General features: G+C 42.3%; 1 pseudogene; it reads right to left on the reverse strand.

Annotated features, from left to right (window-relative positions):
• Positions 1-6,166, reverse strand: part of LOC116895813 — an 83,826-nt pseudogene extending 77,660 nt beyond the window's left edge.
• Positions 6,167-10,538: the final 4,372 nt, after the last annotated feature.

Consider the following 10,538-nt stretch of genomic DNA (forward strand, 5'->3'; position numbering starts at 1 on the left):
TTCCGCATGAAATGGAAAAGATAATTCCCTTTTCAAGCTCTGGGACCTGGCTGCTCATCCATCAACATTTTCCGTAGTTAGCTTGAGAGCGTCTTGCCCAGAAGCTGACTAAACCGTGAAAGCAGCAATTCTAGGGGATCATTAAAGCAAATTTGGTCAAGCAAGTACCATTTGCAGAAAACGAAAGTTTTTCTCTGTATGATCTCAAGGAGTTTAAAGAAAGAAAATGGTAGGACATGAAATTTTATACAACTTGTGAGAATACTTAGTAATGTAATGGGGTAAATATAATAGGCAAATGGATACTGTACTAAACAAGGCAGATATATATGAACCAAAACTTCACGTATTTAATCTTTTTTAAAGCAAAAGAGAAATAATAGTGATATGTCGATATCAATGAAAACATGACATTTTTTGAGCTAGCTGCATTAAAATCTAATTTATTTCAGCTGTCCAGTCATGCCTTTGTGCATTTAAAAAGAACTGTTTCAATGAAATGTCAGATTATACAGATTAATAGAGTGGCACATGATGTTTATATGCAACTATACGTTGTGTCAGGTTCAAACTGCTTTATATATGTGATAGAGAACTATTCAACAACAACAACAACAACAACAACAGGAATGAAAGTCTGCCATCTGCAATAACATAAAAAAAATGTAGAGGCCAGTCTGCAAAGCGAAACAAGCCAGGCACGGCAAGACAGGTCCCATGTGGAACTGAAACCTATTGAATTCTTAGAATTAGAAAGAAGAGTGGTTATTAGGAAAACCCCAATCCTGTCATCTGGTTTTCAGTCTCATTTTTCTCAGAATTACTAGCAGAAAGAAATAGCATCTTATATCATTTGTAATTGCTGGACTGTCATGTAAAGATGCTTGATTGTAACTTCTATATTCTAGTGATTTTTGAGTTTCATTTAGTTTGCGTTGGGAGAATGTTCTGAAGCACAGTGTCAAATGAAAATGACAAGATATTAGGTTGCTAGCTGCTCCTGGGCGGCGTGTCTGAGAAAGGATGTATATTTGCTTTCTGTTTGAGCCAAATTACACCAATTATAACTGAGCCAGTTTACATAAGAAAAGGATCGTTTTCATAGTGAAGAACCTAGAGTGTCACGCAGACAGCCACGTCATCAGATCTTGTCTCTCTCGCTCCATCACTTGGCCTTGCTGTCTATTTGCCCTGGCCTCACTCTCGAATGGACTGTCTTTGTGCAGCAGATGGCCACTGGCAACTCTAGACTTAGTGATCACATATCCTTGAAGGGCAGTGTGATGGGCTAGGTATCGCTGGTTTTAGCTGGTCAGTATACTCAGGAGAGTCTGTCATTGCCAATTGTGTTACAGCTGAGAGCTTCATTCACCTCCTGAAGAGGCCTGTGTGGATGACAATGTATGTGGCCAGCCTGCCTTCCAGTGACTGACATCCCAAAACAGAACCACATCCAGTTGGGTGTCTTGACAACCCTTGTGCATTTGCTAGGGAATGATTTGCTCCCTTTCTGGGTCAGCTGTTCTTGAACATCATCTCCTCAGTTCTTAATTTATTTGTTCTGAATTCCCCCCCTTTCACAAAGAGCTAGTTCAGGTCATAACTCAGCCTGTTATTTTTGTTGTTGTTGTTTCTGTTTTGGATTTTGTTTTTGTTTTTGTTTTTTGGCACTTTGTAGGATTTCTATCTGAGAGCTGGCTACACTGGCCTCCATCTCCATAGTCTACAAATGCTCTGTTCATAATCAACTTGAAAATGCCCTGGTCCTTCATGAGAACCACCTTGATTCCTCTCCCACAACAACCTTCCCTCTGTCAGCATTTGCTTCCAGATAATTCAATTTCTGCCATATTCCCCAGGATTTTGTGGCTATTTTTGAGTTTTCCCATTTCTCTGTTATCAGGTTTTCTCTTGTCAAATTGTTCTGTTCTTGGTCAGCTTTTAGGGAAGAAGGCTTGACTCCAGGAGTCTAAATAGTCTAGAGTGGGACACCTATTCCAATGCAACAGTTAAAGAATAGCAGCAATAAAGAAAAGCAGGGAGAGGAGAATGGATCATTTCACATGTCAGAGGATCAGATAGACGAATCAAGTGACTTCAATTCTATTCTCAGCATAAGTATGCAGTCCTGGCCAGGGTGTGGTCAGGTCCTATCCTGGCTTAGATCTGGTCCTGTGACATGGTCACTGAGAAACTATTGCCATCCTTACCTGAGAGGATCAATATAATTACTGGGAATGATTACTCCCATTCCAAGGTTTAGCTTTCCTATCATAGAGTTTTGTGTTTAGCTGGAGACAAGGGTCATCTGTCCTATGAAGGTTTGCTGTTCTTAGAGCTCAAGGTCATCATGGCTTCAGTACAATGACTTTAAATTATATATATATATATATTAGATAAACTTATATACATATTATTATATGTGAATGTGTTTGTGCCTGAGGTATGTATTTGCAGCATGTGTGTTCAGGAACCTGAGGATGCCAGTAGAAGGCATTCATCCCTTGGAACTGAATTACAGGTAGTTGTGAACCACCATGTGGATGTGGGAATGAAACACTGGACTTCTGCAAGAACAAGTGCTGTCAACTGCTGAGTCATCTCACAGACTTCAAGACAATGGCTTTCATACCACCAGCTTTGAAGGAGAATGAGATGGATTAGATGTCATTAGTACTTAGATAAAGACTGCTTGAGTGACTTTCCTGCCTATGCGTAGTCAGCCAGGAGGCTGACCTAAAGAAGATGAGACAGATACAAAGTGAAGGCAGAGATGCCTGGCTTTCTCCCTGCCCTTAGTTCCCTTGTAAGCTCATTCAGCCTGTTTGCTACAATGTGCCATGTTGGAGAGTCTAATGAATGCTCTATGTATTCAGCTAGTCTTTCTAATGCTGGTTAATGAGAAGTCAACTGATTATCAGCTCCTTCCATTGCTGATGTCGTTTAGATTCTTTGATTCATGCATCCCAGGAAATTGCTGTTTCCTAGGAGTTTCTTTGGTCCTGTGGAGTCTTCATACAGAGACCATTTTTCAGCCAAGACCCAATGATCATTCATGCAGCCTCCCATGCTCTTCAACTGCTGTTTCATCAGTGATATTTTTATCCTCCAAATGCTAGATACCTTTTCTCTCTGTATCCTCAACTCAGTGAGCCCAGGGATTATGTCTGGTTTCCTACTCCGTTGCCACATTGAGAGATCTCCCAGAAAGCAAGCTGGTGGGATGACGGCCATGACCTCCTTAGTTGGCTTTTGTTTGTTTTGTTTTGTTTTGTTCCCTAGGCAATCCGGATCTTATTCTTGCTTTGGTATGAAGTTGACCCAGAGCTGTTTCCTGTCTGTTGTTCAGATTCCAGATACTATCACTTATACAGGGAAGCGATAATGGTATTGTCAGTCATTTGGAAAATAATTTTTCTATCCTTCCTCACCTTGATGTAATAGTACTTACTGTTCAGCAGCAGAATAGATGAACCGATGTTTTTGGATATTTTTCTCACAAATGCACGTCTTCAACAGCTGGCAGGGTGAAGTTTTAGACAAACACTTCAGCTAAAGTGTTTTATAAAATTTTTGGAAAAAGCAAAAAAAAAAAAAAAAAAAGAATCTGAGAAGTTTTTTTTTCCCTAATGCCATGAGAAGACTGAAACGTCCTAAGTCTGTCTTTAAAAACTTTATTTTATAGATTTTTTTTCCTATTCTTTGAAAGAATCTTGTTTCATAGTTCTTCAGTTCCTATATTAAAATGGATCTGTTGGTAGCTGTCCATTTGTATTCAACTACAGCCACTGACTTGGTTATGGATACTTTTATTCATATGTAACCATTACACTCTGTTCACCCAGCTATCGGCACATTTCTGTAGTCCCAGTTCCTGAGGAAGCTGAGGAAAGCAGACCTTCAATATTAGTGTGGGCAACATAATTAGAGCTTACCTTTTGAAAAGTAGGAAGAAATACAATTTTTACATTACATGAAGGTATTTTCCAGGCTCAGTAACATAGAGTAATTATAGGCAATCAGATTAACAATTGCCTGTGTTGTTTTCAAAGCTTACTTAGTCCCTGGATATGTCTAATACTAAGGATTTGTTCTGAGAGTTCAAGAAATATAGGATCTTTCCATCCCACTAAAAAGCAGTAGCATCGCTCAATCACCCATTTAAATTAACCCTCAAACATCTCTAAACTTTATCGATTAGGCTGTTATCACAGCGGCAGGGATTATCATTCAAGAAACAAGAAGCAATTGTGGTTGGTATGCATTTAGAATAGGACAGCCAAGCACACATGTGCTGACGGAATACAAAGAGTCACTACCTTGCCATGGCTTGAATCTGTTTCCCACAGTACACACATGTTTAAATCCATGTGTAAATGGTGGTGTTAAGTGATGCTTTAGCAATACAGTCTGATGAGAGGTAGCGGTGCTTTTAGTTGTTTTTTTTTTTTCTTCTTTTTTGTGCTCTTAGTTTTTAAAGCAAGGAACTCAAAGGCTCATTGGCTCCTTCTACCATGAAAGAACATGGTAGAGACATCATTTATGTACCAGGAAATGGGCCCTCACCGAATGCAGTTTCTGCCAGCAACTTGACCTTAGAGTTGCCAGCTCTTAGAGATGAGAGAAAATAATTCTTATTTAGAGCCTACTCAGGCTACTGTGCTTTCTTACAGCAACCTTTGCTGTAACCACATTAACAATTACCTGTGGTTCTTTCAAGTTACATGCTTCCTGGATATCATCTGGTGCAAAACGTTTGTCCTGAGAGTTCAAGAAAAATAGGATCTTTCCATCTCACTAAAAAGGCAGCTCTGTACTCAGTGAAAAGTACAGCAGTAATAACAGCACAAATGTCTTTTAAAAACATGGTGGGGCTCTCACTGCAGAACAGGATCCTTGACCTGGGTTTCACTGCAGATGGTGTAGATACCCAATGGATGCAGAAGGTATTTTTAAAAAAGGAAACTTAATTGTCAGACACAAAGCAATTGTGGCTTCTACAATAAATGGTACGACTAGAGGAAAGAGATTCATTCTACACAGACAGTAGATAGATAGTTGCTAGTGGGAAAAGACTTATCCCTGGAGTCTATCACGTAAAACAAATTGCAGCTCCCAAACTGAACAGCTGAAGCTCTCCACCAGGCTCCCTCTCACATTTTAAAGCACAAAGAAGGGAAAAGAACACTGTTATGATTAACTCACCGTTTCTGGAATTCAGTGCTCTTCATTTCATAGGAGTAACATTTTTGGAATATAGAATAAATTGGATCAAATATTCCTTAAATGCTACACATCAATCATCTGGTGGATGTTCTAGAATTTTAGAGGCAAGACAATCCTATTGTTTAGTCATATTTCCACCAACTAACTCATTGATAATGCAGAAACTGTTTACTTTAATCGAGCACTTGGTTTTCTTTTTTTCTTTTTATAATTTTGTAATTTGTGTACAGAAAACTTAATAGTGTATATTTAACCAGTTTAGTTCTGAGTTCTCTAGCCTTTGCCTTTTCCAGCTTGGCAATGCGAGCCACAAACTTAGGACCCAGGAGTTTGCTTCCCCAGAGGTGGTGGATCTTTCGCATCTGTTGTTGTAATTGGTCCTAATAGCTCCCTCCAGCTTAGCCAGAGCACCCTTGTCTTCCAAGTTAACCTGAGCAGGAAGCCAGTTCAGCCGGGCCTATATCATGGGCAATCACCACCAGCTGAGCCTTCTTGTTCTCCGCCAAGGTGGTGACTGTGTTGACCCCTGCTCAGAGGACAGGCGGTCTCTCAATTGGGACGTCCCCTTTGCACGCAGCTTTCTTCTCAGCTCGGGCCAGCAGCCTTTGCTTCTTCTCCTGCTTTGTCTCTGGCCTGTACTTGTGGGTGAGCTTAAGCAACTGAGTCGTTGTTTGCCTGTCCAGGGCCTGGGTGAGCTGGTTGATGGCAGGAGGTACTGTGAGCTGCTTATAGAGGATGGCTCTTTGCCGCTGCAGTCTGATGTAGCGGGGCCTTTTGACGAAGAGTGTTAGATCTCTTTTGGGCTGGTTGTCCTGCCCAATGCTGAAGTTCTTGGGCCTTTTCTCAAACAAAGGATTGACCACCTTTTAGTCTCCTGTTTCTTCACGACAGCAGAGGCCAGGGCCACCTTCTTCCCTTTGGCCTTCTTTCCTTTGTGCATTTTGCTCCTCTTGAGGTGAGAACTTTAAAATGTATCCAAGGCTGGCCTCCAACTCCAGATCCTTGTGCCTCTGCCTCTTTCAGCAAATCCTACCAACTTGTGCTGCCAGAACTGGCTGAGCACTTGGTTTTCCCTGGTGTTTTGGAAGCAGAAATGACCACAGACATGGATCTACAAACATTTATGCATCATTTCTAATGACTTTGTCAAAGGGCTTCCAGGAATGAGACTGGCATAAGCAGAGGACATCGTGTCTCATGAGGAAATTCATGAGCCATAGGAATATTTGTTCAAACATAGAAAACATTCATTTTAAAGGGAGACAAGAGGATCTATTCCTACACAGCACTGGCTTCCTGGGCCCATGAAGTACATGGCACTAGTGGGAAATACTGCATAAAGATTCAGAAACCTATAAAGCACTGTAACATTGTATACTCCTTACTCAATACAGGGCACATTCCACAATCCCAATAGCTGATAGAAGCTTTACATAGAATCCAGCCCCAATACAATCACTGGTTCCACAGTAATAAAGGAGATGGCTACTGAGAAACTCATGGGCTGGTAGCTAATACTACTTGTGACTACTCCAGCCAAAGGGTGATTTATGTCTTGGACTGGACAGACAGGACAGGTCTAATATGGTTAAACAATGTTACTTGTAATTGTGTACAATTGAAAACTCATTGTTCATTTCAGGAATTTTACCATCTTTGAACTGTCACTGACACAGGTAACTAAAACTGTAGCAAACCCTTCAATGTCCTTAGCCAAACTTTCAACCCTTATTATAGAACACATCAAAGGCCTAAGCTGGGCATGGTGGCTCACCCGGGTAATGCTAGCACTTGGGAGGCTGAGTCAGCAGGACACCTGTGAGTCTCAAGAAAACAAAACCAAGAATTCATTTTACAAGGAAAAGAAATCAAAGTACCTAACCAAATCCTAAAAGCAAACTATAAAAAATAAACGAGCCATCCATCGTTCAATAAAAGTAAAAACTCAAGCTAGAACTATAGTTAACTCTCTCCTCTCTCATTCTTTGAGCTGTGTCTATGTCAACCTCCTTCTTCCTGAGCTTCCTGTAGATGTCTGTCAGGCTGTTTGACCCTATCTCACTCTGTTTGGTCAAGGTTGGATGTCTAATACTCCGTTTACCCTTTCTGTAGAGCCTCCCCATGCACAAGCATGTTCCATCTACCTCTGAAAAGAATCTTCTTTTGGCATCAAATGCTACCTCTAGTCAAACGTCTATTCAAATTCAAACATTCCTGCAGCCAGGGTTCAGGGATGGCCCCCGTTCTCTCAAGCTTCCGTCACTCTGTACACCCGAAGGTCATGCTTCAGGCACAGTGCTTCTGGATTAGAGCCACACACTGTGGCTCGATTGCTGCGGTCCAGGAGAGAATATCTACATGACAATGTTTCACTGAGAGTGCAGCATAACGGCAGCGTGTTTGCTGACCCTATGCAGGGACCTGGATTCACTATTGTTGAGTTTTTATAACTGGACTTGGGAGCAGGATACATGTACTTATCCCAAAGCTAAGAAGCACAATCCAGGACATGAGTACAGCCTATGAATATATGTTAGCTTCCCCATGTCAGTAATTCTCTCTGTTTGCTGCTTCCTTCAGTCCTTCATCCATTGATAATCATTTCTTCTTCTTGACTTACCATGCCTGACTTATCAAAAACATTTTTTTACATATGAGGTTATATCATGGACTTCTTTGTACAACTTGTCCAATTATGCCCAGTAGAATCTAATCAGATTATTATTATTATTATTATTATTATTATTATTATTATTATTATTATTATTATTATTAATCCTATGCAGGTAATTGTGTTGTGAGGAAAACTAGCAAAGAATATACTTGTAGATTCTGATAGGTTAGTGAAAATTAGAGGCTATCTGGAATGTAAAATTAACAAGGATGACGCCAGTTGACCAGGCCAAACTGGATGAAGAAAAGCCCATGAGGCTGCAACTCTACACAAAGAACTACAGGCAACCAAGGAAGCCAGAGAAACTGGAGAGTTGTCCTTCCTCAGGTTATCCAGGGCCACGCGTTCAGACCTGAGAGCATACATATACTTCATAGAGACTAGACAGGTTATATTTAGGAATATATGTTTATACATCATACATATGTGTGCATATATATATATATATATTATACACATGCATCATGCATATATATTACATACATATGCAATAACAATTAGTAAAGTAAGGGCATTGATTTGAAGGAAACAGGGACAGCCATATTGTAAGGTTGAAAAGAGTAAAGGGGTAGAAGAAATGAAAGCCCCCGTTCTTCAGGAAAGCCAGGAACAGCTCTGCCAACCATCCTCAAGGTCCTACTGTCCAGATTAATAAAACACCCTCCAGCTCCAAGAAAGTCAGTCATCTTTGGATTGAACAGAAGCATGATTGCAGAATGTAAGAAGACAGACCATAGTATCCTGGTCAGCCCCATGGGCCTCTCCAGAGTGGCCTTTAACCCTAAGTAAAGGCTACTCCATGAAGGGTTAAAGACCCCCACAAACTCCCCGGCCAGCATTCCTCTACTGGCTGTGGAAGCTACCAGCAAACACCCCAAAGAGATCGCCAAGACCTCGGACTTCTTCTGAGAGCCAAAATCCCTTTTTGGAGACAGCTTTTATACTGGATGTTCTGTAAATTATAACCTTTAAGTGTGGGTTTTTTAATTATTTTACAAATATCCGTGAATGGGACAAATGTTTTGAACCTGGACTGCAGGCCTCTCCTGCTAGCCTTGCAGCCGATGGTTCATGTGTGAGTCCAGGCACACCCTCACCAGAAAGACTAAGTGCTGTTGGTACATGGAGCCCCCTCCTCGGTGCCCATTGCTGCAGCTGGCACAGGACATTGCCTGTCTGGGTGTCTGCAGTCTCAGTCTGTCTCCTTGTGAACGCATGGCAGGTTCAGGCCGGTCTGTGGGCATTTGACTGTTTCTCCTGGCGATGATTCTTGAAATGGAATGAGCAATAGTGTAGCTTTTCTATGGGTGACCAGCAGGAGGGTGGACAGGTGTGAGGTGGGGAAAAGACACTTCTCCGTGAGGCTTTTCCTCCTCTGCCTGTCCTGTTTCTGTCCCTGTCTTCCTACTTCTATAGCAAGCCCAACGCATCTTTTTGGGAGGGTCAGTGCCCCTCAGGCTGCTGTCCACATTAGCACATTGTTTTCCCAGGCCTCGGGCACAGTTCCTATGCCCAGCGAGTGAGCCTCCCCGAATACACCAGCGATATCTGGACCACAGACTCTTGCCTGACCAGGAAGTCGGCCGCCCAGGAATGGATGCACTCAGAGATGTCTGTTACCTGGCACCACGTGTTTTATACGGCTTTGCTAGCTTAGTGCAGACCGCAGGGACCCACTCAGACTTCCACAGAAACAAACCTAGCTCCATTTTTAGAGGAGGTCTGCTTGGGGATTGCTCTTGTTTTAGGAAACTCCCTTGGGTCTGAGGGTGGAGAGGCCTCAGGATTAAGCACAACAGGAGGCCCATCTCCAGCTTTTACCATCAGGAGCTGCAGGCTTCACATGGCCACGCCAAGCCCCTGGATCTTAAGCATGCAAAGCCCTCTCAGTTTGCCTACTATGCTCAGGGCATCCCCAGCTACTTCTTACTCTGTGCACCTATGCAGGCGCCCTACTTTTCACACCACTGCTCCTCAGTGGAGGACAGCAGCTCACTACCACTGGGATTGCAAGAGTTCGTGCACCTGCCTCTGGCTTCGCTCCACACAATCAAGGGTCCACTTCTGAATCTTGAACCAAGTGACTCCTGAATGCCATTCCCTTTGCCTACTCAGTTATAAAGTATTCCACTAGGCCCTAAAAAGGGAAGTGATGTTTTGCTAATGTCACAGTAGGTCACGCGCAGTGTAGCTTGTGTTTGCACGGTTATAGCGCGCTGAGTTTGACAGTTAAATTCAAAACTAAAACCCGTGTAGAAAGGTTAGGATCAAGGCAGCAAATACCTAGCTTCTTATTTAAAAAGTTCAATACGCCCAGCCGTCTTCTCTGTTTTAAAGATAGGTTAATATAGCCAAGTGGGTCGTACAACTCAGTGGTGTGGGGCAGTACACCAGGGAGCAGTGATAGAATCAACCTCACACCGTTTTCACCATGACTGCCTATACTCAGGGACCGTGAGTGTCCTCGAAGCACACCTACCAAAATCGCTCCCAGGACGGAGGGTGAAACCTAGGTGCTGGGTTCATAGGTTGGTTCCACCATGCTTGGCAGAAAAGATTTTTGTTTTATCTATTATGTGCACAGCACAGGAAGGCCCTGCCCCATGAAGGAGTGCATTTAGAATGCTGTCTTGGTCCT

The sequence above is a fragment of the Rattus rattus genome, chromosome 3, assembly GCF_011064425.1.
Source record: "Rattus rattus isolate New Zealand chromosome 3, Rrattus_CSIRO_v1, whole genome shotgun sequence".
Classification (NCBI taxonomy): domain Eukaryota; kingdom Metazoa; phylum Chordata; class Mammalia; order Rodentia; family Muridae; genus Rattus; species Rattus rattus.